This window comes from Meles meles, chromosome 16 (genome assembly GCF_922984935.1).
Source record: "Meles meles chromosome 16, mMelMel3.1 paternal haplotype, whole genome shotgun sequence".
Lineage (NCBI taxonomy): Eukaryota > Metazoa > Chordata > Mammalia > Carnivora > Mustelidae > Meles > Meles meles.
This window is the reverse complement of record NC_060081.1, coordinates 71,075,860-71,102,511: the sequence shown is the minus strand read 5'-3', so window position 1 is coordinate 71,102,511 and position 26,652 is coordinate 71,075,860. Positions and strand designations below refer to the sequence as shown.

At 41.6% G+C, this 26,652-nt stretch overlaps 1 protein-coding gene across 6 annotated transcripts in view; it reads left to right on the top strand.

Annotated features, from left to right (window-relative positions):
• The first annotated feature begins 10,893 nt into the window (after positions 1-10,893).
• STAU1 (staufen double-stranded RNA binding protein 1) overlaps positions 10,894-26,652 on the top strand; it is a 56,053-nt gene continuing 40,294 nt past the window's right edge. Inside the window, exons 1-2 of one of the 6 annotated variants that reach the window (XM_045980952.1) lie at positions 10,894-11,123; positions 21,385-21,455. The gene's annotated coding sequence lies outside the window, so the exon portion shown is untranslated. The remainder of the gene's footprint in view (positions 11,124-21,384; positions 21,456-26,652) is intronic. The other 5 variants (XM_045980954.1, XM_045980955.1, XM_045980956.1 and 2 more) reach the window with 5 other exon arrangements.

The window sequence follows — 26,652 nt, the reverse complement described above, 5'->3', positions numbered from 1 at the left end:
AGTGTCTGTTGAATAAATAAATCGAATGACTGTAACTCCCCACTTTCCTGAGGTCTGTGAGGATTAGAATAAAGTTATCATTAATTATATCTATAGTTCATAGATATATTAAAAAATCAATAGGTGAGACAACTCTTAGAAAAGGGTGCCTCACTGGGTATTTTGGGAAACAGTCAATTACAAATATAGGAAATGTAAAATCTACAAATTGCATGAGGAGATACGCAAGAATGCTGATAGTGGCGGTGCCTACAACAGCAAGACATACCTCTGACCTAAATGTCCATCAGCAGAACACTGGGTAAGTACAAGGGGATACACCCATGCGATGGTATATACAGAAGTGAAAATGAACAAATGAGAGCTACTTATGTAAATAAAGATGAACTCCCCAAAAATGTAACGTTGAGGGACAAAAAGCAAGGCACAGAAGAATCCAAATAGTATGATACCACTTATGTAAAATTTTAAGGGACTCCTGGGTGGCTCAGATGGTTAAGTGTATGCCTTTGGCTCAGGTCATCATCTCCCAGTCCTGGGATCCCTGCTTGGTGGGGAGTCTGCTTCTCCCTCTGCCTCTCCCCTCTGTGCTCTCTCTTCCTCTCTCAAATGAATAAATAAATCTTAAAAAAATAAAATAAGAGGCGCCTGGGTGGCTCAGTGGGTTAAAGCCTCTGCCTTCGGCTCCGGTCATGATCCCAGGTCCTGGGATCGAGCCCCGCATCGGGCTCTCGGCTCGGCAGGGAGCCTATTTCCTCCTCTCTCTCTGCCTGCTTCTCTGCCTATTTGTGATCTCTGTCTATCAAATAAATAAATAAAATCTTTAAAATAAAATAAAAGGGGCACCTGGGTGCCTCAGATGGTTAAGCGTCTGCCTTCAGCTCAGGTCATGATCTCCAAGTCCTGGGATCGAGCCCCACATCAGGCTCCTAGCTTCTTGGGAAGTCCGCTTCTCCCTCTCCATCTGCCTCTCTCCCTGCTTGTGCTCTCTCTCTCTCTCTCAAATGAATAAATAAAATCTTTTTTAAAAAAAATTAAAATTCACAAAGTAATATTGTTTTAGGAAGACTTCATTGCAATGTTAAGTATAAAAATTCATGGAAATAATAAACACCACATATTGAATGAGTGAATGAATGAATGAATGAATGAATGAATATGCTTTTAAAAACCCCTCAGGACACCCAGCTGGCTCAGTTGGAAGAGCACGTGACTCTTGACCTCAGGGTTATGAGTTTGAGCTCCACATTGGGTGCAGAGATTACTTAAGAACTTTATAAAACAATAAATAAAAACTACCAGCCCTCAAATGAAGATGTTTTCTTTGAAATATAAAGCACTTTATTTTTGTTACTTTTTTAAAGGAAGATTTTATATTTTTAAGTAATCTCTAGGCTCAGCATGGGGCTCAAACTTACAACTCTGAGATCAAGAATAGACTTACTAAGCCAGCCAGGAGGGTGCCCCTATTTTTGAATAGGTGATTACATGCATACATACACACATTCAGAAGAAAACTGAAAGGCATTTCACCAAAAAGTCTTTTTCCCACCTTATCCCCAGCCACTCAGTCCTTCTCTTCAAAGGAAATGCTGTTATCAAATTTTTATCTTCATTCAGACCCCTGGAATCCAGAGGTGGTCTGTTCACTAACAAACACATGTTTTCTGTACCTGCCACAAATTTTCGGGCTCTTTTTTCTTGATGAATCTGGGTAGAGGTTTATTAATTTTGTTTAATTTTTTTTTTCTTCAGAAGAATGAGCTGCTGTTTTCATAGATTTTCTTTATTATTATTGCTTTCCATTTTATTGGTATCTGTTCATATCTTTATTATTTCTGTAATTCTGCTTGCTTGGGATTTAATTTCTTTTTCTAGTTTAAGGAAGAGACTTAGATTACTACTAGTTTGAGACTTTTTTTTTTTTTTTTGCTTTTCCAATGCAAACATCTTAATTTGTTTTAAAATTTTTAAAAAAGATTTTTATTTATTTATTTGACAGATCACAAGTAGGCAGAGAGGCAGGCAGAGAGAGTGGAAGGGAAGCAGGCTCCCCGCTGAGCAGACAGCCCGATGTGGGGCTCGATCCCAGGATTCTGGGATCACGACCTGAGCCGAAGGCAGAAGCTTTAACCCACTGAGCCACCCAGGCGCCCTGTTTTAATTTTTTTTTGACAGAGAGAGAGAGCGCACAAGCTGGTGGAGTAGTAGACAGAGGGCAAAGGAGAAGCAGGCTCCCCGCCAAGTGGGGAACCAGACGTGGGGTTCCATCCCAGGACCCTGGCATCATGACCCGAAACAAAGGCAACCAACTGAGTCACCCAGGCGCCCCCAATGCAAACATTTTAATACTACAAATTTCCCTCTAAAGATTCCCTCATCCCCAAGTTTTTGGTATGTTGTAATTTCATTTTCATTCAGCTCACGGATTTTATATTTATCATCCCTGTGAGAAACACACTTACCAACTAGAAGACAGTGTCAATGTGCAGTTCTTTTTGCCTTTAGCTTTACCGTTTCCAGTCAGAGCACTTTTCCAACGTTAATTAGGGTCAGCTTCTTTTGTTCCCATCCGTGCCAGTGAATTCATTTGTCCCGGTCTTTAACTCCATCCTGGGCCATCTTTACTGATTCCTAAACATTTGCATACAGTAATGTTTGCTCCGTAAGGGTTTGGGAAAATGCAGTCATGTATCCACCACCTCGGGAGCGTGAACAGTTCAGTTACCTCAATACCTAAACATCAGGTATAGGATTTTAGGCGACTGTCCCCACCCCCAGCCTCTGACAACCACTGATGTGTTTTCTGTCCCTCTAATTTTGCCTTCTTCACTTTGTTGTATACATGGAAGCAAACAATTTGGAGCTTTTGGGGTTTCATTTTTCTCACCCATAATGATGCAATTAGGATTCATTTATGTTGTTTCATGAACATTTCTATACTTGTCGCTCGGTAGGGTCCCACTACGTGGATAGACCACGGTTTGTTTATCTGTTCCCCTGTGGAAAGACATCTTGGTTGTTCCCAGGTCTGGCTGTTACGAGGAAAGCTACTATAAATATTGGTGCGAGGGCTTCATGTGAACGTAGGTTGCTGGTTTGTATGGCAAATGCATATGCTTAACTTTGTAAGACCTTGTCAAGTCCTTCCCAAGCACTGTACTCTTTTACACTCCTCTCAGCAGTGAATAAGCCTTCCTAATGCTCTTCCTTCTTTGTTTTCTTCTTCTTCTTCTTTTTTAATTTTATAGCAGGCAGAGGCAGAGACAGAAGCAGGCTCCCAGCCAAGCAAGGAGCCCAATGCAAGACTAGATCCCGGGACCCCGGGATCATGTCCTGAACTGAAGGCAGCTGCTTAACCGACTGAGCCACCCAGGTGTCCCACTCTTCATTCTTCTATTTGCTATTGGTTTATTTTTATTATTTTTTAGCTATTTTAATGGCTGTGTAATGATATCTCTTTGTGAATGTATATGTGTGTGTGTTTTCTTTGCATTTCCCTAATGATATCCTTTCACATGTTTATTTGACACCCATATATCCCTAAAACTTCTTTGGTGAAGTGTCTGTTCAATTCTTTTGCCCATTTTTCCCTTGGGTTTTTGTTTTCTTATTGTCGAGTCTTCAGGGTTCTTTATGTATTCTGGATACAAATCCTTTTTCAGATATATGATTTGCAAATACTATATCCCAAGTCTGTAGCTTGTTTCTCATTCCCTTGGCAGTGTCTCATCTCATTTTTTTTTAACCGCTGATGATTATTCCAATGTAAGAATTTGTCATAATTTATTTAGCCAGTCTTAGGTCCATAGATGTTGATGTTATTTCCAGACTTTTGCTATTACAAACTGTATTTCCATTAATAGCCTTGAATTTATAGTCTTTCTTTCTTTCTTTCTTCTTTTTTTTTTTAAGAGAGGGAGAGAGTTGGGTAGGGAGTAGAGGCGGAGGGAGCTCAGCGAATAGCCTGATGAGGGGCTTGATCTCACAAACATGGCATGAGCTCAAAATCAAGGGTCAAAGCTCAACTGACTGAGCCACCCAAGAGCGCCTCATGGTGTTATTTCTTTCTTTCTTTCTTTTTAAAGATTTTTTTTTTAAGATTTTATTTATTTATTTGAGAGACAGAGATCACAAGTAGGCAGAGAGGCAGGCAGAGAGAGAGGAGGAAGCAGGCTCCCCGCAGAGCAGAGAGCCTGATGCAGGGCTTGATCCCAGGACCCCAAGATCAGGACCTGAGCTGAAGGCAGAGGCTTAACCCACTGAGCCACCCAGGCGCTCCTCATGTTATTTCTAAGAACAACTTGTATTTCCTTTCCCATGAACTATCTGTTGCTACTTTTACCCATATTTCTGTTGGGTTTTAATCTTTTTGAAATTCACAGGACATGTTCTAAAATTTGTCTTTCTGGGGTGCCTGGCTGGCTCCATCAGAGGAGCCTGTGACTCTTATCTCGGGATCATGAGTTTGAGCTCCACATTGAGTGTAGAGTTACTTAAATAAATAAAATAAATGAACTTTAAAAAATAAAATGAACAGGCGCCTGGGTGGCTCAGTGGGTTAAAGCCTCTGCCTTCAGCTCAGGTCATGATCTCAGGGTCCTGGGATCGAGCCCCGCATCGGGCGCTCTGCTCAGCGGAGAGCCTGTTTCCCCCTCTCTCTCTGCCTGCCTTTCTGCCTACTTGTGATCTCTGTCAAATAAACAAATAAAATATTTTTTAAAAAATAAAATAAAATGAAGTTTGCCTCTCTGTGCTTGAGATGCAATTTTTTTTTCAGTTTGTCATTTGTTTCTTTACTTCCCATGATTTTATTTTCATGAAGTCAGAAGTGTTGATCTTTTTTTTTTTTTTCATTTTATTTATTTTTTCAGTGTAACAGTATTCATTCTTTTTGAACAACACCCAGTGCTCCATGCAAAACGTGCCCTCCCCATTACCCACCACCTGTTCCCCCAACCTCCCACCCCTGACCCTTCAAAACCCTCAGGTTGCCCCAACCTCCCACCCCTGACCCTTCAAAATCCTCAGGTTGTTTTTCAGAGTACATAGTCTCTTATGGTTCGCCTCCCCTCCCCAATGTCCATAGCCCGCTCCCCCTCTCCCAATCCCAGCTCCCCCCAGCAACCCCCAGTTTGTTTTGTGAGATTAAGAATCATTTATGGTTTGTCTCCCTCCCAATCCCATCTTGTTTCATTTACTCTTCTAGAAGTGTTGATCTTTTAAGTCTTCTGAACTTTGTGTTATAGTCAAAAGGGTCTTTTCCCACTTCTCTCAGAAATTCTTCTGTTAATTTTATGGTTTCCCTCTTTCCACTTAAATCCTCGATCCATCTGGTATTTTTCCAGGTGTAATATATGAAGTATTTAACTCTTTTTACCCCACAGACGCTTTGTAGTTGTCCCAAATCATTAACGGCACGAAGTCTGTTTTATCTTCATCAATTTGAAATACCACCTTTATGGAATACTAAATGCCTACCTGTGTTTGGGTCTGTTTGGGAATTTTGCTTCTGCTGATTTGTGGAACTAATTAGGCACTAGTACTTAACAGGTCGTTGTTTGTTTGTTTTTTAAAAGATTTTATTCATTTATTTGATAGAGCACAAGTAGGCAAGGGGGGTAGACAGAGAGAGAGAGAGAGAAGAAGCAGGCTCACCACTGAGCAGGGAGCCCGATGCAGGGCTTGATCCCATGACCCTGAGATCATGACCCAAGCCGAAGGCAGATGCCCAACAACTGAGCAACCCAGGTTCCCCCCACCCCGCCCTTTAAGGTAAACTCCAAGCTCATTGTTGGGCTTACATTCATGACCCAGAGATCAAGAGTCGTGTGCTCTACGGAGTGAGCCAGGCAGGCACCCCAGTGCCTGTAACAGTTTTAACTGGTACGACATGATAATATGTTTATTACTTGGCCAGGCACTTTCAGAAATGTTTTCTTGTTAGTTTTTCCACAAGAATTTTAGACTGAACTCATCTAGTTCCAAAATAAAATCTTGCTTGTTTTTTAATCAGGATCTCAATAGGGGTGCCTGAGTGGCTCAGTTGGTTAAGCATCTGCCTTCAGCTCAGGTCATGATCCCAGTGTCCTGGGGTCAAGTCCACATTAGGCTCCTTGCTCAGCGGGGAGCCTGGTTTTGCCCTTCCCTTCGTAGCTCCCCCTGCTTGTGCTCACTCTAGCTGTCTCTCTCTCTGTCAAATAAATAAATAAAATAAAATAAAAAAAAATCTCAGTAGATGTCTGATATCTTAATGATGCAGAGTCTTGCTAGTCAAGAACATATATTTCCATTTGTTCAAATCTTTTTCTGCATCCTTCTGTAGAATTTAAGTCTTCTCTTCATATAGATTGTGTGTCGTTTTTGTAAAATTTATTCCTAGGAATTTTCTTTTCTTGTTGATTTGTAAATGATATCTTTTTTGGACAAAAAATGTTGTCGTGCTGTCAAGATGTCATCATGATGTCAAGATATAATGGTGTCATTTCATCTTCTAAGATACAATGCTGTCCCTCTAAGATGCTGAAAGAGCCCCAGGGGAGCAGTCTACCTCAAATAATCTTGAGAATCACTCATCTGGACGAGCAAGTAGTTCTCAACCATATTTGCCGTTGCAACATATACTATGGGTGATTTTGACATACACCAATCAACCCTACAGGTGTTCCTTGTTTTTTTAGGGACTCCAGCAGAGATGAGAGGCTGTGGTTCTCCAGTAGCTGATGGAAATTGATGTGTACCAGGCACTGTCTTAGGGGCCAGGGACACCATCATGATCAAGACAAACTTGAGTCCCTGCCCTCATGGAAGGTGATCACATAGTCCCAGCCGAACAGAGCAAACTCAGCAGATAATCAAGTACTTACAAGAGTGCAGAATTCTGCTAAGGAGCCGTGAGAGTGGAGCAGAGGTCATTGGTCAGGTATTAACATCCACTAACACTCACCCTGAGACTTCAGTTCACTCACACGCTGCCCACTCCCACGTTACGTCTCCAGTTCTGACTCCTCTGAGCTCCAAACCTGCCATTGGCACTTGCCCAACAGGAGGTAGAGTCTAATCCCCCTCCCTTTGGATTTGGACAGGCTAACGTCTTGTAGCCAGGACACTACAGCAGGTGTGACTCTGTATGCTGTCTGAGGCTAGGTCACATGAGGCAAACGCAGCTCTGCCTTGCTCTCTGGGACACTCACTCTTGAGGACTTCAGCTGCCGTGTGAACAGTCCGGCAGGCCTGAGGCTGCCATGCTGTGAGGACGCCCATCGCAGGCCATGCAGAGACCCCGAGGACAGCCTCTGAGGCTCCGTGAAGAGGGAGAGGCCCAGCCAGCCCATAGGTGTTCTCTCACCAGTAGTCCAGCTCTACATCAGAAACCCAAGTTAGAAGAGTCTACCCGAATCCTCTCCGAATTCCTGACCCATAGATCTATGAGAGATGATAAAACAAGCCACTACATTTGGAAGTGATTGGTTTTGTAGCGATAGTAACTAACATCTGGGCCATGTGGTTTTGTACTTCTTTTCCTCCTACTGGGAACCCTTCCGGCACCCCTTTTGCCTAGTTACCCTGGACATAACCCTTCAGATCTTTGCTGAAGCTACATACAATGCTTCAGCATGCACCATCCTTAAACCTTCAAACCTGGGTTCATAGTACCCTCATAATACCATGTACCTTTTCTTCCTGTACTCGTCACAGTGGCATTTGGAGATTCTTTGACCAGGGTCTGTCTTCCTGACAAGTCTTCAGCTTCACAGAAAAGCATGCAGTTACGCAGTAGGCCAGGCATGGCAAACTTGAACGTCACCAGGAATGGGAAAATAACATAAAAGAGAGACCTGGCTGTGGTCCCCCCGTGTGGGGACGGCAGTGACATGAGAAGTATGTGCCTTCCTTATAGGGTGTAGCTTCCACTCCAAAGGCTCTGTGCAGCCAGATCTGCCCCATTTTTAAAGAGAGCTACAAAGTCACATTATTATTACTATTTTTTTTAAGATTTTATTTATTTATTTGACAGACAGAGATCACAAGAGGCAGAGAGCCAGGCAGAGAGAGAGAGGGGAAGCAGGTTCCCTGCTGAGCAGAGAGCCCGATGCGGGGCTCAATCCCAGGACCCTGAGATCATGACCTGAGCCGAAGGCAGATGCTTAACCAACTGAGCCACCGAGGTGCCCCCAAACCGAGATTATTATATAAGTGTTAGAGTCATAGTAACTAATTAAAACTAAAAACACAGATGAGGGGCACCTGGGTGGCTCAGTTGATTGTGCGACTGCCTTCAGCTCAGGTCATGATCCTGGAGTCCCGGGATTGAGTCCCTTATTGTTCTCCCTGCTCAGCAGGAAATCTGCTTCTCCCTCTGACCTCTCCCCTCTCATGCTCTCTCTCTCAAATCAATCAATCAATCAATCAATCAATCAATAAAATATTTAAAATAAAATCACAGATGAAAGAAAAAGGAAGAAAAACAACAAGCTGAAGAGTTAATAGTCCTTGGGTTTTGTTTTGGAGGGGGGCTTGTTTTTGTTTTTCCATCGGGTCAGCACAGATCAAGCACGGGGCTACAAATTGGTCAGACAATACATATGACCCCTTCAGGTTCAGGTGGTCCCCAGCCACCTGACCACAGGGCTGTTCTCAACATTTTATTTTTTGAGAATGACTCTGAACTTGCTTTGTGTAATCAAGGTTATATTTAACTAAGGCCTAGGTTAGCTGTAGGGCTGGCTAGGTTCAGGAGTGGGTCACTTAGGTTTGTTTTCTCTTTGTACTGTGCGTTAAATTCCCTCCTATGGGCCTGCAGACTTCTTGACTCTTGCCAAATAATAAAGGAATTCTTTATTTTTCTTAGGGATCAAGGTGGAAATAAGAAACTGGGACCATTAAGTAAATTGCACTAAATTCTCTCTGTTCCTTCCTAGAAGGTAAATTATATGCATTTTTAACAAGGAATGGGAGCATACAAATCACATAAAAACTCTGTAAGAAGTTGATTTTTATCTAAAAATTATACTTTGTGTTACTATGTATCTGTTTAAAAATGGAAAAGGAGGGATCAAGCCATGAAAAACATGGAGGAAACTTTGCATATTAGTAAGTGGAAGAAGCCAACCTGAAAAGGCTACCGACTGCATGACTCCAACTACGTGACGTTTCTGGAAAAGGCAAAATACAGAGCTGGTAAAAAGATCAGTGACTGCCAGGAGTTGAGGGGAGGAAGGGGGAGGCAGTACCCTAAGAACATGTGACCCCTGGAACGACACCTGATTGGTCACTAGCAAGAGCAGCTCTAGCTGAGGCGGCTCACAGCTGCACTTAGAACTTCACAACTTTTCAGAGTCCTGTCACTCTGCAGATGGGTAAGATGAGACAGGGTATCAAGCTCCACTAGTTCCCATGTCCACTGGGTAATACAGGAAATTGTTCTTACTTAACTAAGGGGGAAAACTGAGGCCTAGCTGCATCAGGTTCCAAACTGTGGAGTGGAGTAAAATCCAAATTGGGATTAGGGGGAAAAAATGGATCTCTCCTTCAATAGATGGAAGGAGGGAAATAAGTTGAGACTGGAAGTCATCTGCCCATCACTTGGATCCCCACAGGTGATAGTAAAATGGGTCAGAATATTCTTCAAAGAGATTGATTGTGCCGGGACCTCAGCTTCAAATTTAGAGAAACCCCTCTGTGTCTGCTGCTTTACCCAGTGAGCTGTGGGGTCCCGCCTGCTTAAGAGTTAGAGAAAACAATTCTCCTTTAGCAGAGGGCTGGACAATATCTGCCTGTTGCTTTACCACTGTCTTGGACTGGCACTAACTGGACAGTGAAAGTCCTTTGACCGTTTTTCATGTCCTGAAATTCAATCTTACTGCATTGTACAAGAAGCAGAGTAAGGAGGCGTGGTCCAGAGAAAATGTCCTCTGGGCCAGGAGCAAGGTCCCAAGCCGTATTTGGAGAGGCCCCTTCAGCCACAGGACCTCATATCATGAATTTATGCAAATTAAACTGCCTTGTCTTGGCAAGAAAGAGCAATAGCTAGTTGAAAGATACTGGAAAAAAAAAATAGGCAGAGAGAGAAAAAAAAACAAAAAACAAACAACCATTTCTAAAGAGTGGGGAGGTAGTCCCAGAGTGAGCAGGAAAGGGAAGGCGGGGGCATCTACAGCTCTTCCCGTCACTCAACTGTTTCCTGGACCTCCCACAATGCGCGCATTTTTCTTTGCTGAGTGTGATTCTAGAGGTCCAAAATTCTCCACCATTAACGCCCCACCCCCATAAGCGTGCTGCTAAAACCACTGAGTTTATCCAGAGCTGGGTGAAAGAAACAGCAACCTGGCACTTCTCGCCCTTAAACTGACTATAAAAATTACTGATTTTATTTATGAGCTTCGCCCTCACTAGAACATAAGCTCTATGAGGGCAGGGGTTTTTTTGTTCACTTCTATATTCTCAACTCTCGGAGCAGTAGCTTGCACATAGCAGGCATTTAATGAACACGGAAGAAGAAACTAGGGGAAGGAGCGAACGAAGGCACGGAGGCGGGAGAAAAGGAAGCACAGCGAGGAAAACGGGAAGAACGACGGGAGGGGGGCGGAGTTAAGAAGTCCCGCTCAGCCTCGTTGCGGGTCAGAGGACAGCCGTCAACTCCCAGCAGAACTACAATTCCCAGCAGGTCCCGGGGGCTAGGGCGGCCCGACGCGACCTAGGCTAGACCGGGTTCCCGCCCTCCAGGCTCCCGTAGTGCCTTGCGAGAGCAGGCGCCATCGCAGCGCCCGCCGGGACTTGTGGTTCGGGCCGCGGGTGGGGGGTGGGGCCGGGCATGGAGGCGGGCGGGGGCCGGGGGCGGGCGCAGGCCCCTCCCCCGTCACTTCCTGCCGGGCTGCGGGCGCCGGAGCGGCTCTTCAGCGTTTGCGCCCGCGGCCGCCGCGTCTGGCTCGGCTCCCCCTTCCTCTGACCCCCTCCCCCCGGCCCGGCGGCGCCCGCCTCCTCAGCGGCCACTCCGCCTCTTCCCTCCGCCGTTCCCTTCCTCCTCTCCCTTCTTCCTTCCTCCTTCCCCTCTTCGCCGCCCCCGCCGACGCCGTCGCCGCCCAGGACCGCCGGCCGGGGGACGAGCTCGGGGCAGCAGCCAGGTGAGGCGGCCGGGCCGGGCCCGGCCTGGCGGGGCCCGCGCGGGCGCCGCGGCCGCGGGGAGGGGGGCGGCGGGTGGGGCCTAGGCCTCGGCGGGCCCGCGCGCCCGGCCTTCTTCCCCGGGCCTCTGTCCCGCCCGCGGGGCCTTCCCCGAGGAGGCGGGTCCTCCCGCGCCCCCCGCCTCTGGGCTCCCGGCGGCCTGGACCCCAGGAGCTCCAGCTCCTCCACCCCTTGCTGGGGCCGGAAACAGGTGCCACGGCGCCTTTCCTAATTCCTCCTCGTGCGGGGGGGATGCCGAAGTTATGCCTGGGGCGGGGGGTGGCGTGGGGGTCCCCGCTGCGAGTCCCTGATATCCAAAGCGTCTAAATCGCAGCCACATCTGGAGCGTAGTGGTTACGAACACAGCCCAGGTGTCCAGCACGGGTACAAATCCCCGCGCTACTCCCTTAAGCAAGTCACTGAAACTCTTTGTGTCTTAGTGGGGGAAAAAAAAGGGGCTAATGCGGTTCCTGCCTCTTTAGTCTGTTAAGGTTCCGTGAAATGGGGCGTGTGAAGCGCTTATCAGAGTGCCAGACCCACAGCGTGTCCCAATAAACCGTCTGCATAATTTATTAGCGTGATATTAAGGTATAACTTAGTGGGTCAAGTGGGATAGAAGTTGACCTACCTACCCGTTTGGGTTTTCTTTGAGGCCGGAATACGTAGCGTGCCCACCGCCAGCGCCGGGCTTTGTTTTGGGTTGTTAACATCTGAAAGGGGCGTCCGTTTAATTGGGACACCCGAAGTGGGCAGTCTGTAAAAGATGCTGTTATTTCCATCTCCTTCGCTGAGCCAGCTACAAGATTTTTACCAGCTCCCTCCGTGTGAGCAACCTGTCCATTTTTTTTTTTTTTTTTTCTTCCCCTGCCATCATCCGGCTTCTTGTTGTCATTTCATTTCTGGGAAATTTGCTGGCAGAAGCTTTCCTTGAGTTCAGCAAACCTTTCTGGAGCACTTGCTCCGTGTCAGGCTCTGGAGAGGGCGGTGTATGAAGCTGGCAAAAAATATGTCTGTCCTTCCTTGCGTTACATCTCTAACTTCTAACTTTTTTTCACTGCAGCTTTGCTTTTATTCCCTCCGTCCCTGTTGGCCGAGTTTCCTTTTAAGCCCTTGCCCCACCTCCGTGTTGCAGTATTGCTTATGTGGAAGTTTTCTTCTGTTCCGGCGAAGATGTGTGCTTCAGTCTGTTCTGCCTCTGTTCTCTGGCTGTGGGGACGTTTTTAAGGTCACTTTCCCTTCTGCTTGTAGCTTTAATTGTTTAGAGGGTGGTGGAAAGAGAGTTAATCCGGGTTTTTGATTGATCTTGGCCTTTCAGGAATCAGTGTGCTTACCAAATATAAATTACGTTGCTGCTTGTTGAAGTAAAAACAACATACAGTTGGATTGTAGAGGGAGCAGTTTCCGTTCTCCTGGTGACAGGTGGGATTTTTAAAACGGCAACTTTATTTAAAGATACTGAGTTTCTTTTAATTCTTTCCTTAGTTGTATGTGTGTACCTTTCCTTAAGGAAATGCAACTCATGGGGGACCAGATTGACAAAAAAGTAGTGTTTGTGTGTGTGTTTGTTCAACTGAATGATCCTCCTGTATGGCAGTTGTTTCAGGTAGTGAATTTCTTTACTGAATTTAAAGCTGTTTCGATTTACACCTCTCTCTCAGTAACATGTAATGTGAAGTGGACTCTCTGTTTCTGACATTTTCCTATAATTTTCTGACAGAGTCTTACCATCATTTCTAGTTTAAAATCTTTGTTTGGATGACTCTTCAAAAACGCCTAAGAAATAGCTGTACAACACGCGTGTCTTCTGCTGCACTGAAAATTGTAGTGTTGGGGAAATGATGTTTTAATATCGCAGTCGGTAACTTTAAAAAAAAAAAACCTTTATTATGGAAAACATGCAAAAATTGGATAACTGTAGAGAACCCCCATGTATTGGTCACTTAGCTTTGACAATAATTAACTTGTAGCCAAGGTCATCTTGTTTCATGAGGTACCTCCTACCCGAAACTGGGTTATTTTGAAACAAATCCTAAACATGGTATAATTTTACAAGGTTATCCCAGACTGTTAATATGTCACAAAATTTACTTTTAGTGGAATCATAGTTCTCATTTTGTTTATTGGTCTTCTCATCTCTGTTTACACATGGTCATTCTACAGCAGAAAAAAAATGAGCCGCCACATTAGCTCTTGGTTCAGTGCTTATCCCACTCAGTCATGTCCAGAATATTGCCTTGCTTTTTTTGTGTACAAAAGCAACAGTTCTTGAGCTGTTAGTGGCTGTAACCGAAAAGGAATCAGAAATACAGATGTCCTGTTTTGGTGGAGACCTCCCTGTTAAACCACTTAAATGGAGAATAAAACTGTGTGTCAAAGTTAAACTGCAATTAATAGTTCTTAATGAAACTTTTGAAGTTTCTTTACAGTAGTTGTGTAAATATGCTGCTATCACGTTAGGTTAAGAATTAAGTAAAGGGTATTTGATTTCAAAACTCTGTTGTAGGGGCGCCTGGGTGGCTCAGTGGGTTAAAGCCTCTGCCTTCGGCTCGGGTCATGATCCCGGGGTCCTGGGATCGAGCCCCATATCGGGCTCTCTGCTCGGCAGGGAGCCTGCTTCTCCCTTTCTCTCTCTCTTTGCCTGCCTCTTTGCCTGCTTGTGATCTCGGTCTGTCAAATAAATAAATAAAATCTTTAAAAAAAAAAAAAAAAAAAAAAAAAAAAAACTCTGTTGTAGAATTATGTTTAGTAAGTATGAATGAATTTCAGAGCCTAGATGCTCATGTTTTTCTTTCTCGTATGAAAAGAGATTTCTGCTAGAATTGAAGTTGAGAGGAGTATTACATTTGTCACTGTTACTTAATTTTCAGATTGTTGGTCATGGACTGTGGACATCTTTTCGACAACTGTAATTTGCTTTTAGAAAATTGTAATTTCAATTGTAGGGTTACTTTTGTGCTTGATCAGGTGTAGTGAAAACGTGTGTTGTGTTTTACTTACTACAATCTGGGAGTTGGAGAGGGATGTGCATACCTCTTAAAATTAGAAAAAAAAATCTGGTATCTAAGAAAGACCACAAAATGTGCTTTATTTAAAAAAATGCTTAGTGCTTCCCAGGAGACTTAAAGTCAAACTTTTTTAAGTATTTGGAATTGTTACAATCAATACAGTTTGTTCAGACTAAATTGCTCTCTTTTAAGATCCAGCCAGAAAACCCATTTATATACAGATTATTTTAAGTTTAGAAATGAGTTTGACTCATAGAACTTTCCCCCCTCATTTCTGAAGTCTTATCCGTTAACATTATTCTGAGTGTAATCCTTAAACGGTGGGCTATACTGTGTTGTTTCATCCAGTCTCCCCTCAGTAAGACAATGAAGATATTTAATATATCTGAGTGGCTCTCAGCTTGCAGGGCAACTTTCTCTCTTTTGCCCTTTTACTGGGTAGAGTGAAAGTGAAATTCACCAGCATAAAAATGAAACTTTCATGAAAAAGGCATCTTTTCGTTGGATGTCATAAGTCAATTCCAGGGACCTTGTTTTTATGAGTGTCCACACTGGATTGTCTTACTGGCTGTCCTATTTAGTGGCACAGAAGTGCTTAGTTTGGGGAAATGTAAATTCTTCTCCCTCAAATGAGAACTTTTGAGGTTGCTTTCTTTCTCTCAGAATGGGATTCTGGAGCGTTCAGCAATGTTTAGAGAGTTGGTGGTGTTTTTTTTTAAGATTTTATTTATTTATTTGACAGACAGATCACAAGTAGGCAGAGAGTCAGGCAGAGAGAGAGAGAGGAGAAAGCAGGCTCCCCGTGGAGTAGAAAACCCGATGTGAAGGAGCTCTATGTGGAGCTGGATCCCAGAACCCTGGGATCATGAGCTGAGCCAAAGGCAGAGGCTTTAACCCACTGAGCCACCCAGGTGCCCCTAGAGAATTTTATGACAGATTTTTGTTTCACACTAGACCTTTTGGTTCACTCTAAACCTGTAACAGGTTGTTTTAAATTGTAAACTTCTGGTGATCGAGACCTTTGTAGCTCACATGCTTCTGGTATAATTTTCGCTGAGCTTTTCCTTAAATAAAACCTTATTAAAATCAAGAGTAAGCATTTATGCCATTCCTTAAAGTATAATTTACGAGTTAGAGATTGAACTAGAAGACATGTTATTTTCTTTCCTTATTTTTGAAAATTTTCAAACATATAACAAAGTTTAAAGAATTTGACATATGCCTCTTTATCTACCACCTGCTTTCTGCCATTGACATTTGACTCTATTTGTTTTATCACGTCTGTTCCATTTGTCCGTCTCTTTGAATTCATTAATCCATTTTATTTTTCAGTACATTTCAAAGTAAATTGCAGCATCAGCACACTAAATCCTTTAGCATACATAGCCACCACCGTGAATTTGAAATTGAGGCAGCTCTGTAAGGTGTTTCTAGACCTTTAAAAGCCAAGGGCTTTGTGGATTGTTGTTTCCAATTTTGCTTTGACTCCAGAACTTTTTGCTTTTTTGGAGAAATGTTTAATGAATTTTTGCAACAGGGTGTGCTTATGTATAACTCAGGTATTACAAAGCTCGAATAATGTTGGCCAAATCCTTTGTTCTCACCTACTAAGGAGATAATGGGATTACAAATATATAGCTATGTTGATCTTAACAAACACTACTGGATGGTTGGCTTGGAGATCTGTTTTGCTGACGGTTAAATGCTCTGAACTAGAAAACCTTACCAAAGAAAATTGTTACTTAAAAAATGGTAAAATGAGGAAATTACTGCAAAGAGCTTAATTTTTTAAATATGTACATTCCCAAAGTAGTGCATAAGGTTGATGTAAAAGTGATTTATATTCTCTAGATAAGAGGAAGTAGAAACAAATTCTCTGCAGACTTAATTTATATTTTCTGGAATGTTCATTTATTTGTTAAAGGAGTATTTTCAGGGGACTCCTTCAAAGTATATTTACTGAAAGCAAAAGTAGGAAAATCTATCCAAGAAAGTATTTGCTTTCGATTAAAAATTAGTCTTATGAATATTAAATTTGTAGCCCATCTGCTTCTGTTTAATATGGAATCTAATTTAGAGGAAAAGTGTGATGACTTTGTGAGTTTATAACAGTAATGAAGCAAACCAGGCTATTTTATTATAATATGATGCAGAGGTCGTAACTGTTCTGAAGATTTTTGTTATGTCTACCAGACTACAAACTCTAAAAAAAATTGAAGTGCCCTGGGGTCTTCGCCTAAATGGAAACGATTGTTCATTAGATTGTCTCTGTAGTTGATATAGCTTTGGAACTGGTTGCCCAGCGAGTGGGTTGATTTTAGTCAGCATGTTCTCTGTTCCCTTTTAAAATGTTTTTTACAAGTGGTGTGTAGCTATAAGTTTATATTTATAGATGTTTATGTGGCTGAGGACAGGATTAGTAAATTTGCTGTATAATAATACTGCTACTATTTATTGAGCTCTTAACATGTGCTAGGTAGGTTAGGATTACAGGGTGAGGGTTACTTGATGCAGGAAAGGAATCTTAGGGGTCAGATTGAATTTATCTAATGATGTAAAAGCTGCTGTTCAGCGAGCTCTTCATTGGTGCTAAGAGTTGAAATAGACGCTTTATGTTGTGTTTCTGATACTGGAAAACGTCTTTGTAGGTGTCAGTTCATAGTGGCCGTGGTTACTGAGGCGTGTTGGGAGACCAGGTAACTGGAGTGGGGTCCTGAGCTCTTTCCACTGAACCACACTTCGTCTCTAATTATGCTCGGACGCTTTCTGTCTAGGGCATTTTTGTCTGTGTGTCAGCAGTGCTTCATCTTAGCTGGGGTAATTTTTTGTTTACTAGAACTTCAGACCAATTTGAAAAAAAGTCTATTTCAGTAATACCAGTTTTTAAAATGAACTCTACTCATCTTTCCCTTGAAATAGACTTAACAGTGTACTTTTGTTTGTTGTGATTGCTACAGCCACATTAAAACTTGTAGGTTGATTCAAAGGTTTTTTTGGGGAGGGGTGGGGGGAACTGTTTAGAAGTAAATGGGGAGGAGGATACTTCATTAACCTATGTGTTGTAGGAGGCTCTCCCCTAAATTATTGCTATAATTCTTCATGAAGTTTGTTAAAAATGATTTATGAACTATATACAAGGTTGTTAAGAGAATTAGTTCCTTCAGAATTCTGATATTCCACTGTTGGATATGCATTCACTAATCTTCCAGTTAGCTTTATAGGACTCCGCGGTTGTTGCCCTCTTTGCCTCCCAGCCGTGTCTAACATGCGTTTGCTGGCTGATGACATTGGAAATATTTCATGTAACTTTCTGTTTGGAATTAAACTGCCTCCTGAACACTTTCTTTTTTGCTTTCTTTGAAGCAGTGTTCACCTGAATAGGAGGCCTCTTTGGTTCTCCACCGAGGCAGTAGTCTTCTCTTAATGGCTAGTTTTAAAAGGCTAGATCAGTGGGGGCACCTGGGTAGTTTAGTCGTTAAGTGTCTGCCTTCAGCTCAGGTCATGATCCCAGGGTCCCGGGATCGAGCCCCATGTCGAGCTCCCTGCTCTGCCAGAAGCCTGCTTCTCCCTCTCCCACTCCCCCTGCTCATGTTCCCTCTCTGCCTGTCTCTCTCTGTCAAATACATAAAAATCTTTAAAAAATAAAAATGAAATAAAAAACAAATAAAAGGGGTGCCTGGGTGGCTCAGTTCAGGCTGTGATCCTGGAGTCCTGGGATCGAATCCCGCATCAGGCTCTTTGCTTGGCGGGGGATCTGCTTCTCCCTCGGACCTTCCCCCTCTCATGCTCATGAGCGTGCGCGCGCTCTCTCTCTCTCTCTCTCTCTCAAATAAATGAATAAAATCTTAAAAAAATAAATAAATAAAAGGCTAGATCAGTGAAATTAAACCTGCCCATTGGATTTGGGTTTTTCATGAGATGGTGTGTGAGTTTCCATTCTGTGTTTTAACCTTAACGGAGGTGACTGTGTAGTCTGTAATGACATACATACATTTCATTAACCATGAAAATATGTCTTTTCTGGGGATGAAGTGAGCACATTCTGCTTCTTATATTGTCTTATATTCTTATTATATTGGCTGCCCTCAGGCACGAGCTTTTTGATCTAACCAGAACTTGGCTGATTCTCTCACAGTTTTGCTTTTTGAAGTCCATACTTTCTATAGATTAAAATTAACTGAGGCATGAATTTTCTAGTCTTGCAGATTCCACCCTGATACAAACAGGGCCATTGTCTGCTGATGCCATTGTGATTTTGTACAAAATGCTAGGCAGTTCTTTCTTCTGTCAGAAATAAGATAATTTATATGTAATGATAAGTCTGATTATGCCTGCAGGTTTATGTTCTTTGTTGCACAATTTAACCAACCTGCTCCTTGAAGCTCTTTGACCCTTCACCTAGATGACAGTCAAATAGAATTAGGTAAATAAATTCCCTTTTTGTTTGTAGTATAGTGAACCTTTACAGTCTGGAACATTTAGAGCATAACTGCTGCTGGGTGCTGATTTCCCTCTCAACAGAATTTACCTGTTTAAGCACCAAACATAAAAAAAGAATAAAGTAAACATTTTTTTGGATAAAGTTCTTCCTAATTTTGCTGTTTTTCTTTCTTAAATAGTGTGTTTTGGACATAATTTATGTCATTTTATAAAACCAGTTATAGTATACCCTAAGAAAGTAACGTCTAACAGCTAACTTTGATATGAAATATTCTACTTTGCAAGCATTTCACCTGTATTACCAGCTAATCCATTCAAGCAGTACAGTTAATATTTTATTAATCACATGAAATTGGTGGCGGTGACTCCATTTAATACAACAAAATGTTGAAGCCTCTTAACATATTAAATAAGGCATTTATTATTCAGCTCAGCACCAGAGTTGGACCCAAACTCAGATCTCCAACTAAGGCTTTTCTCCACCATAACCAAACAGCCATATGCTAGCTGGTTTGCCCTTAATCCTAAATCAGCATTTTGCAGCCAAGGGGTCTTTCTGTCCTTATGTGTCTTCTTTAGTTATGAGGGGATGTGTATTATAAATGATTTGTTACTATGAGTTAAAATGCCACTGTGAATTATTTACTTAAATTTGTGTTAGGTTCAAGGTTTTTCTTGTATTAGCGTGAATTCAGCAAGGACTTGTGCACTGCATTCTCCCTAGTGTTTGAAATACTGCCTGCAAGTAGTAGGTGTTCGGAAATTATTTGTTGAATGACTGCAGCAATGAATGTAATTCATCTTTTGCATTCTAGTATGTTTTCTTGAGTGGGAAAGTAAGGGAGTTGGGCTTAACCCCCAGTATGTCTTTACCACTGCTTGGAGAAAGTAAGTGCTATGTAGCTACACTGGTGATAATCATGATGGCTTTATATTATCATTTGAAAATGGTATTTTCAAATGGGGTTTCAGAAACTGCGTTGGGTCACGGGAATGTGAATGTGTATATGAGTGTCGGCTATCCTTGTTTTGTGTGAAGATGTCTACAATCCAGGTGGTTACAAGCTGCTGTATTTCTTCCCTCTCCTCCTTTTTCCTTTGCTGTAAAGTTGTTGGTGGTTGTTTCTTTCTTTTTTTTTTTTAAGATTTATTTATTTATTTATTTGTCAGAGAGAGAGAGAGAGAGAGAGAGAGAGATCACAAGTAGGTAGAGAGTCAGGCAGAGGCAGAGGGAGAAACAGGCTCTCTGCCGAGCAAGGAGCCGGATATGGGACTCGATCCCAGGACACTGGGATCATGACCTGAGCCGAAGGCAGCTGCTTAACCAACTGAGCCACCCAGGCGTCCCTGGTGGTTGTTTCTTACTGTTGTCATTGTCTGACTTGAGCAGCTTCCTTTTTCCATTCTTATTTATTTATTTATTATATTATAATTTTTTAAGCCTCTGGGTTGGGCTAAAAAAACGTAGATACCCAAACCTTCCATAATTGTTCAGCACAGAGGGACTTAAATTGACAGAAGCCCCCAAAAGTAGAAGGCATGAGCTGTCCTCGGTGGTCTTAGAAATGTCTTTGGGTTTCTCAGAGGCCTTTTCCAGTTTCCATTCATGTTAGTCTTGTGAATGGGTGAGATTATGGAGCAACACACTTCTAGACTGGAAAGTTATTAGTATACTGTTTACAAAAAGGACTTGAGTTTAAAATACCGTAAAACAAATTAGAGTTTATTGTTTTATTTCTGAAATTGTTTGGACAACGAACAGCTACTTTTATCTTCTGTTAAGTCACAGTAACAGTGAGAAATTGAAATGAGTGAAATTATGTTGTTAAAAATGCAAAAGTCATCTCAAGGTAACGAATCGTCTTTGTTACTAACTACAGTTGACCTGTGAGCAACGTGGGTTTGAATTGCATGTGTCCTTTTATATGCGGATTTCTGTTATAAATACAGTACAGTGTTGTATATGTATTTTCTCTTTGTGATTTTGTTAATATTTTCTTTTCTCTAGTTTTATTGAAAGAATATTATAAATAATACATATAAATTGTGTGTTAATTGTTTATATTATTGATGAGGCTTCCAGTTGCCAGCTAGGCTATAGGTGATGAAGTCTTTGGGGAGCGAAAAGTTATACATGGATTTTTGACTGTGTGGGGTCGGGGGGTTAGCACCTCTAACCCCTGTGTTGTTCAAGGATCACTCGTATTACCCTTTGAAAAGGAAGATAACTCTAGATAAACCAGATCTGAGAGTTTGAGAATTAAACTCTAATGTCGCCTGAAATCCAGTTCTAAAGAATGATTATGGTTTGGATTTACTAGAGGTAATGTGCTTTTTGTATTTTGTAATTTAATATAAGAATGTTTATGTATAAAGTACATTTTTGTAAATTTTCCCATGCAGTTGTATTTGCATGACTAAGTATATGGTAAGGACATTTATGAATAAAATATTTAACTGGTAGTTAAATGAGGGAAAAACCATTTAAGTTTAAAAACCACTTGTGTGATCAGACTGTATATGATGCCCAGTTTCTTTCTTTAAAATTAGTTTCAGGGTATTCATCTCTCTCTTGTGGTCATATCTCCACAAGTATTCTACCCAGTTCCCAGGCATTTGTGTCTTACATGGATCCTACAGTGGCTGCTTCAAGCCATGACAACGTGTTTTCAGAAACCTCCCTACTTGTAAATCTTAGGTTTCCCCAAAACTTGAGTAATATATATCTTCATTGTCAGAAATTATCTACTCTAGTAAATTATTGTTTCTTATTTTCTAGGAGTTTCCTAACCACATAACCTCTCAGAACTGAACCAAAACAGCATTATTCCTGGAGCACTTCTTTTTAAGGTACACATAATTTGGCTCTGTAATTTCAGACCTGTTCATAATCTGTGATATTTTTGAATTCTTGAATGACTTGTATGGAAAATGACTTTTACTTCTGGCTGGAATGTTAGAGAATTAGAAGAAACTGTATGCAGTCTGAATTTCTTTTACTCCTGAGATTTAATTAGAAAGTAAATGCAGGGAAGGAAGGTTGTTGGCAAGAATGTAAAACCCTTTAGCCAGCACTGCCGTGTACTTGAAATGTCGAGACGTGAAAATTGACCACTAGAGTTGTCATTAGACATAACTTAGTTGGTAAGTATCTTGCTCACAGCAGCTTTTGTAGGTTGCCTTTGATTTCTCAGATTGTTTATGTGAAACTTGGTTTTTAAACCTGTGGAAATAATCCAACATTGTTTTCTGTCATGAGATAGGGTTATGAATCAGTTCCATTTACTGCTGGCTGCTTGTGATCATCTAGACCAAAAGTTTTGTAAGAGTTGAGGGTTTTACGGTTTTACACAAGGCACTACAGAATACACTGCATTTGCCAATACTGCCTTGTGTCTTAGCACGTCCCCCCGAGAGCTGAAAGCACAGCACTGTACCATCACGGAGGTAGTGAGTAGTGGACAGCTCAAACCCAACTTTCTTTGAGAATGAGGAAACTGAAGCATAAGGAATCAGAGAGGTTGTACCAGGGTCAATGAATGGGTTTACACTGGGTTTATTTAGTGCTTTTCTTTTCAAAGGACTAAACTGTTAACCATACCATGCCTCAGGATTTCTTCACTATTTTAGCTCTCCGACTGCTACAGCTGAAGGCTTTGCCTTATAGCCTTTTACAGAGTGTTCTGGGGAAATTGAGGCACCAGGCAGTGGACTGCCAAGAATTGGATAGATAATTGCTGTCTGATTTTCGAGTAGAACTAAATTCCACAATTCAGAAGTTTGATCTGATTTAACATTGTTGGATGCTACTTAGCAGCAAGGCTGGTTTCTTAGAAACTGGGTCTTGGCTCTAGTCTGTTTTGCATGAAGATGATGGTAAATGCAGTTGTGTTTCTAGGTAGATGGCACATGGTTACAGAGTACAATTTCCCTTTTCTGAAAGGAAATGCCAGTTAACTGTTACGTTGAACTAAGCCCCTTATTTAAGACTCAGTTACACAGTGCTGCTATGAATAGTCACTTATTTTAGTTGGTTTAAGATATTTCTCTGTGTTTTTATAAGTTTAGATTTTAAAAACACTTCCAATTTGTTTGACTTTAGTTATTTTTAAGATTTCCTCCTAGGGAATGGGAGAAGAGAGCTTGGTAAGGTTGCAATGCTAGAAAAGAAAGTAAGGCTTGCAGCCCATTAGGCTGCAGAGGTGAAGTTTTTTTCACTTTAGTGTGCAGTTTGGTATGATGGTTTTTCCAGGATGAACAATTAATAATGAATTCTCTTTTAGGAAGTGTTTCTTCAAGTGGACCACGCAGTGGTTCCATTTCTGTGGAAAGAAAATCTTCTGTTGCCCACTTGGCACTGAGCCAAGTGTGAGACAGGGGCCACATTCAGTCACTTGGATGCAGAGATCTTGAGCAGCCTGAGTTGTTTCCAGACATTATTTTTGGATGATTTTATTGTCTTACAAGTGATTGTGCCTCCTCAGGGGTACCTGTCCTGTCTTTGAACACCAAGTACATAGTGGTCTTTTTGTTTTGCTTTTCCCTCTCTCTTAAGAAGTTTGACCATATTTCTTTTTAAAAAACCTTTTTTATTTTTGGGTAATTTGATGTATGGGCTTGCTATTGGATATTATTTGCTTGACATTGCCATTGTTATTTGGAAATGGTTATGTAGGAATATAGTGATTGCCATGTTTCTGTATTTGTGGCTGCCCCACTTACGGGTGTTTAGATAATGTTTGGAGTCAATGAATTGCTGTTCTAGGGATCAGAGCCAGGATGGTGGGTGCTGGGCGGGGGTGAAGGTAGGGAGGTATGGTGGTGATTGTGGGCACGGGGTGAGTTTGTTTGTAAAAAAACATAAAACCACATTGCAACCAGAAAGATGTGTCCAAAAAGGATCTTAGAAATAAGTGTTGAATGTAAAGGAATGATGTGGGCATTTTAGGTGTATTTCAAGGCTATTATAGGAAACGTGGTTTATTCCTTAGCTTTTTTATTGTTGGTGACAAAGTTTCTCTGAGAGTGGAGCCTCTTGAAACCTAGAGAACAGATTAATAGCTTTACATTTGGTTGCTTACAGATCTCTTTTTGTGTCTTTTTTTTTTTTTTTTAAGATTTTATTTATTTATTTGACAGATAGAGATCACAAGTAGAGAGGCAGGCAGAGAGAGAGAGAGGAGGAAGCAGGCTCCCCGCCAAGGAGCCCGATGCGGGGCTCGATCCCGGACCCTGGGATCATGACCTGAGCGAAAGGCAGAGGCTTTAACCCACTGAGCCACCCAGGCGCCCCTCTTTTTGTGTCTTTGAGGAAACGTTTAACAAATAGATTTTTTTCTAGCACTTGAGAATGTACAGTATGCCATATGAGGTTTCACATGTAGTAGATGCTTAATAAATTTTTGTTGAATGTTGAATGAATATACTGTCCTGAAATTGCTGTTCATACAGCTGATGCTTTATCCTGGCAAGGAGCTAGAGTGCTCTTGTGTCTGCATACCCATGCTACTTACGTAAGATTTGATTGAGGACAACGTTTGTGGCTATCTTCGCTTGTCCAGAGTTGGGGTGACTTTTTTCTCCTTTTTTCTTTCTTTCTTTCTTTCTCTTTCTAACATATCGTCACTTACAGCAAAGGGGAATGATGTGTTGAACACAAAAGTATAGCTACTTCATTATAAGTCATGTATTACTCTAGTTACAAATCAGATACTAAAAATGATGTTTTCCCATAATTGCTGAAGTAGTTGTTTCATATTACAGAGATTTAACATCTGTTAGCTGAAAGTGAATAAGACTAAGCATTCTTGCAGATAGTTCTGTAAACTATTTCTAGAAGAATCTATCTTTTTGTTTATTAAACAGATCACTCAAATGGTGCACTCAGTATGCCCTAGTCTTGGTAGATCACCGCCAAGGGAGAAATTTGCATTTGTGTCTCATCACTTTTATTTTCTTTTCTGGAGAGAGAGAGAGAGAGGAAAACAGCAAGCCCTCTCAAGAGTGGGGAGAGGGAGAGAGCATCCCAAGCAGGCTCCATGTCCAGTGCGGAGCCCATGTGGGGCTTGATCTCACGACGCTGAGATTATGACCTGAGCCAAGATCAGAGTTAGATGCTTAATCAAGAGTTAGATGCTTAGTCGATCAAGCCACCCAGACACCCCTGTGCCTGATCATTTTTTAACACATCATGTGTAATTTTTTAAAATACTTAGGGGTGCCTGGGTGGCTCATGTAGCTAAGCATTGGACTCGATCTCACCTTAGGTCTTGAATTCAGGGTCATGAGTCCCACACTGGGCTCCATGCTAGGCATAGAAAATACCTTAAAAAAGGTGCTTTTGTAGAATTCATGTGTCCATATTCCCCTTCCCACAACCCATTAAAAAGTATATGACGCTTGTGAAACAGAAGCTGCCAGCCAAAGTGAGACTATTTTTATGAGAAGATTTTTGTGTCACCAAGCCAAACTTGGGACTTGGAATTAGGAGTCTTAAAAAAAAAAGTGTGTGTGTGTGTGTGTGTGTATATATATATAAATATGTATATGTGTATATATATATATATGTGTATATATATATATGTAACTCTGTCCTCTTACCTCTGTGTTCTAGTGCTTATATATGCTATGTAAATATGAGGATTTGAGAATAAGATGAACATGTTTTCCTAGGTCGGTTTCTAAAGCTCTAGAGATAAGAGAAACCAAAAGCCCTCTAGTCTGTGCTGGAGGCAGGAGGCAGGGAAATAGCAGCACAACACAGGCTTAACAATTAAAGTTGTTTCCACTGCTAAGGAAAGCTGGTCTTTGTGTTTTCAGTTTTCCACCTAATTTTGCTGTGTGTAAAATACTGTTCATTTATAAGAAGACTGATTAATCATTTTAATCTCTTTGGAGTCCCTAACTTATCTGGTGGCAAGTAGTCCTTAAAGATAGCCTCAAAAGAAAAGACACGTTTTCATGTAAGGATTTAATCTTCAGGACAGGGTAGTACTGTTGAGCAACAGGTGCTAAATTTGTGCAGAAGTAGGATCTTCAGAATTCCCTGATGACCCTGAATGTTGCTCTGCACTCTAGAAATAGCAGTAGTGAGAAGCTTTATTTGTTATTCAAGTTATGTGGGTAAATAATATATTTTATCCCATTTATAACTATATTAACTGCCTGACTTCTCTTTGGGAGAAGAGCATCTGTTTGGGTAAAATATTAGCCCATTTTTTTATAGCCTTTTGAAATAAAGAAGGGATTTTCTTTTCCTAAGAATATAAGTTACTTATTGCTGATATTTTATTTTGTGGGTTTGTATATGTCTACTCGAAACAGCATCCGTGGCTCCTCTGTCCACTAGGTAGCAGTAACTCTTGCCTCCCATCCTCCAGTTGGCAACAACCAAGTAATGTATCCAGAGCAGTCTCTGAAGGACTGAATTGTCCCCTCTTTAGCTTTTTCGAACCACTGCAGTAGATTCTCTTTTCGGGCTTAAAGACACATGGGAGCATTCATGTGCTAATGGGTACTGTTTGTTGAATTTTGGTATTGGTTATGGTGAGCGTTAGAGATTTAAAGACCTGTACAGCCTTATTAGGGTTTTAAAAAATCTTTACTTGCAGTTTTGAACTACTTGTTTCAACTAGTTATACAGACATAACTCCAGGTGAACTTAAGGTAACATTTTTGGGGCAGTCTTAATTAAAGGCCATTTGTACCCTCTTCAGCTTCTGGAAAATCTGTGTATTTATGTCTGTGACTGGTGATGCTGGCTGTGGGCCTGCTGTAGGCAGCATTAGCCAAGAAAGATCTCTTTGAGCCCCACCCTTTCTAAATTTAGTTCATTCATTCAGTCTCATACTCTCAGAGCAGCCCAGGGCAGGACTGAGTTGCTGCTTCAGGGATGCAGGTAGGCCCTGGGGGCAGACACTTTATTTTTGGCTTATTTTTTGACTTGCGACTAGTGGTTGGTGATGTGAAGTTGTGAGTATACTGTAAATGATTTTTTTTTGGTAGGAAAATGCCTTCAAGACAGAGTTTAGAAAGAGAGGGAGGAGGG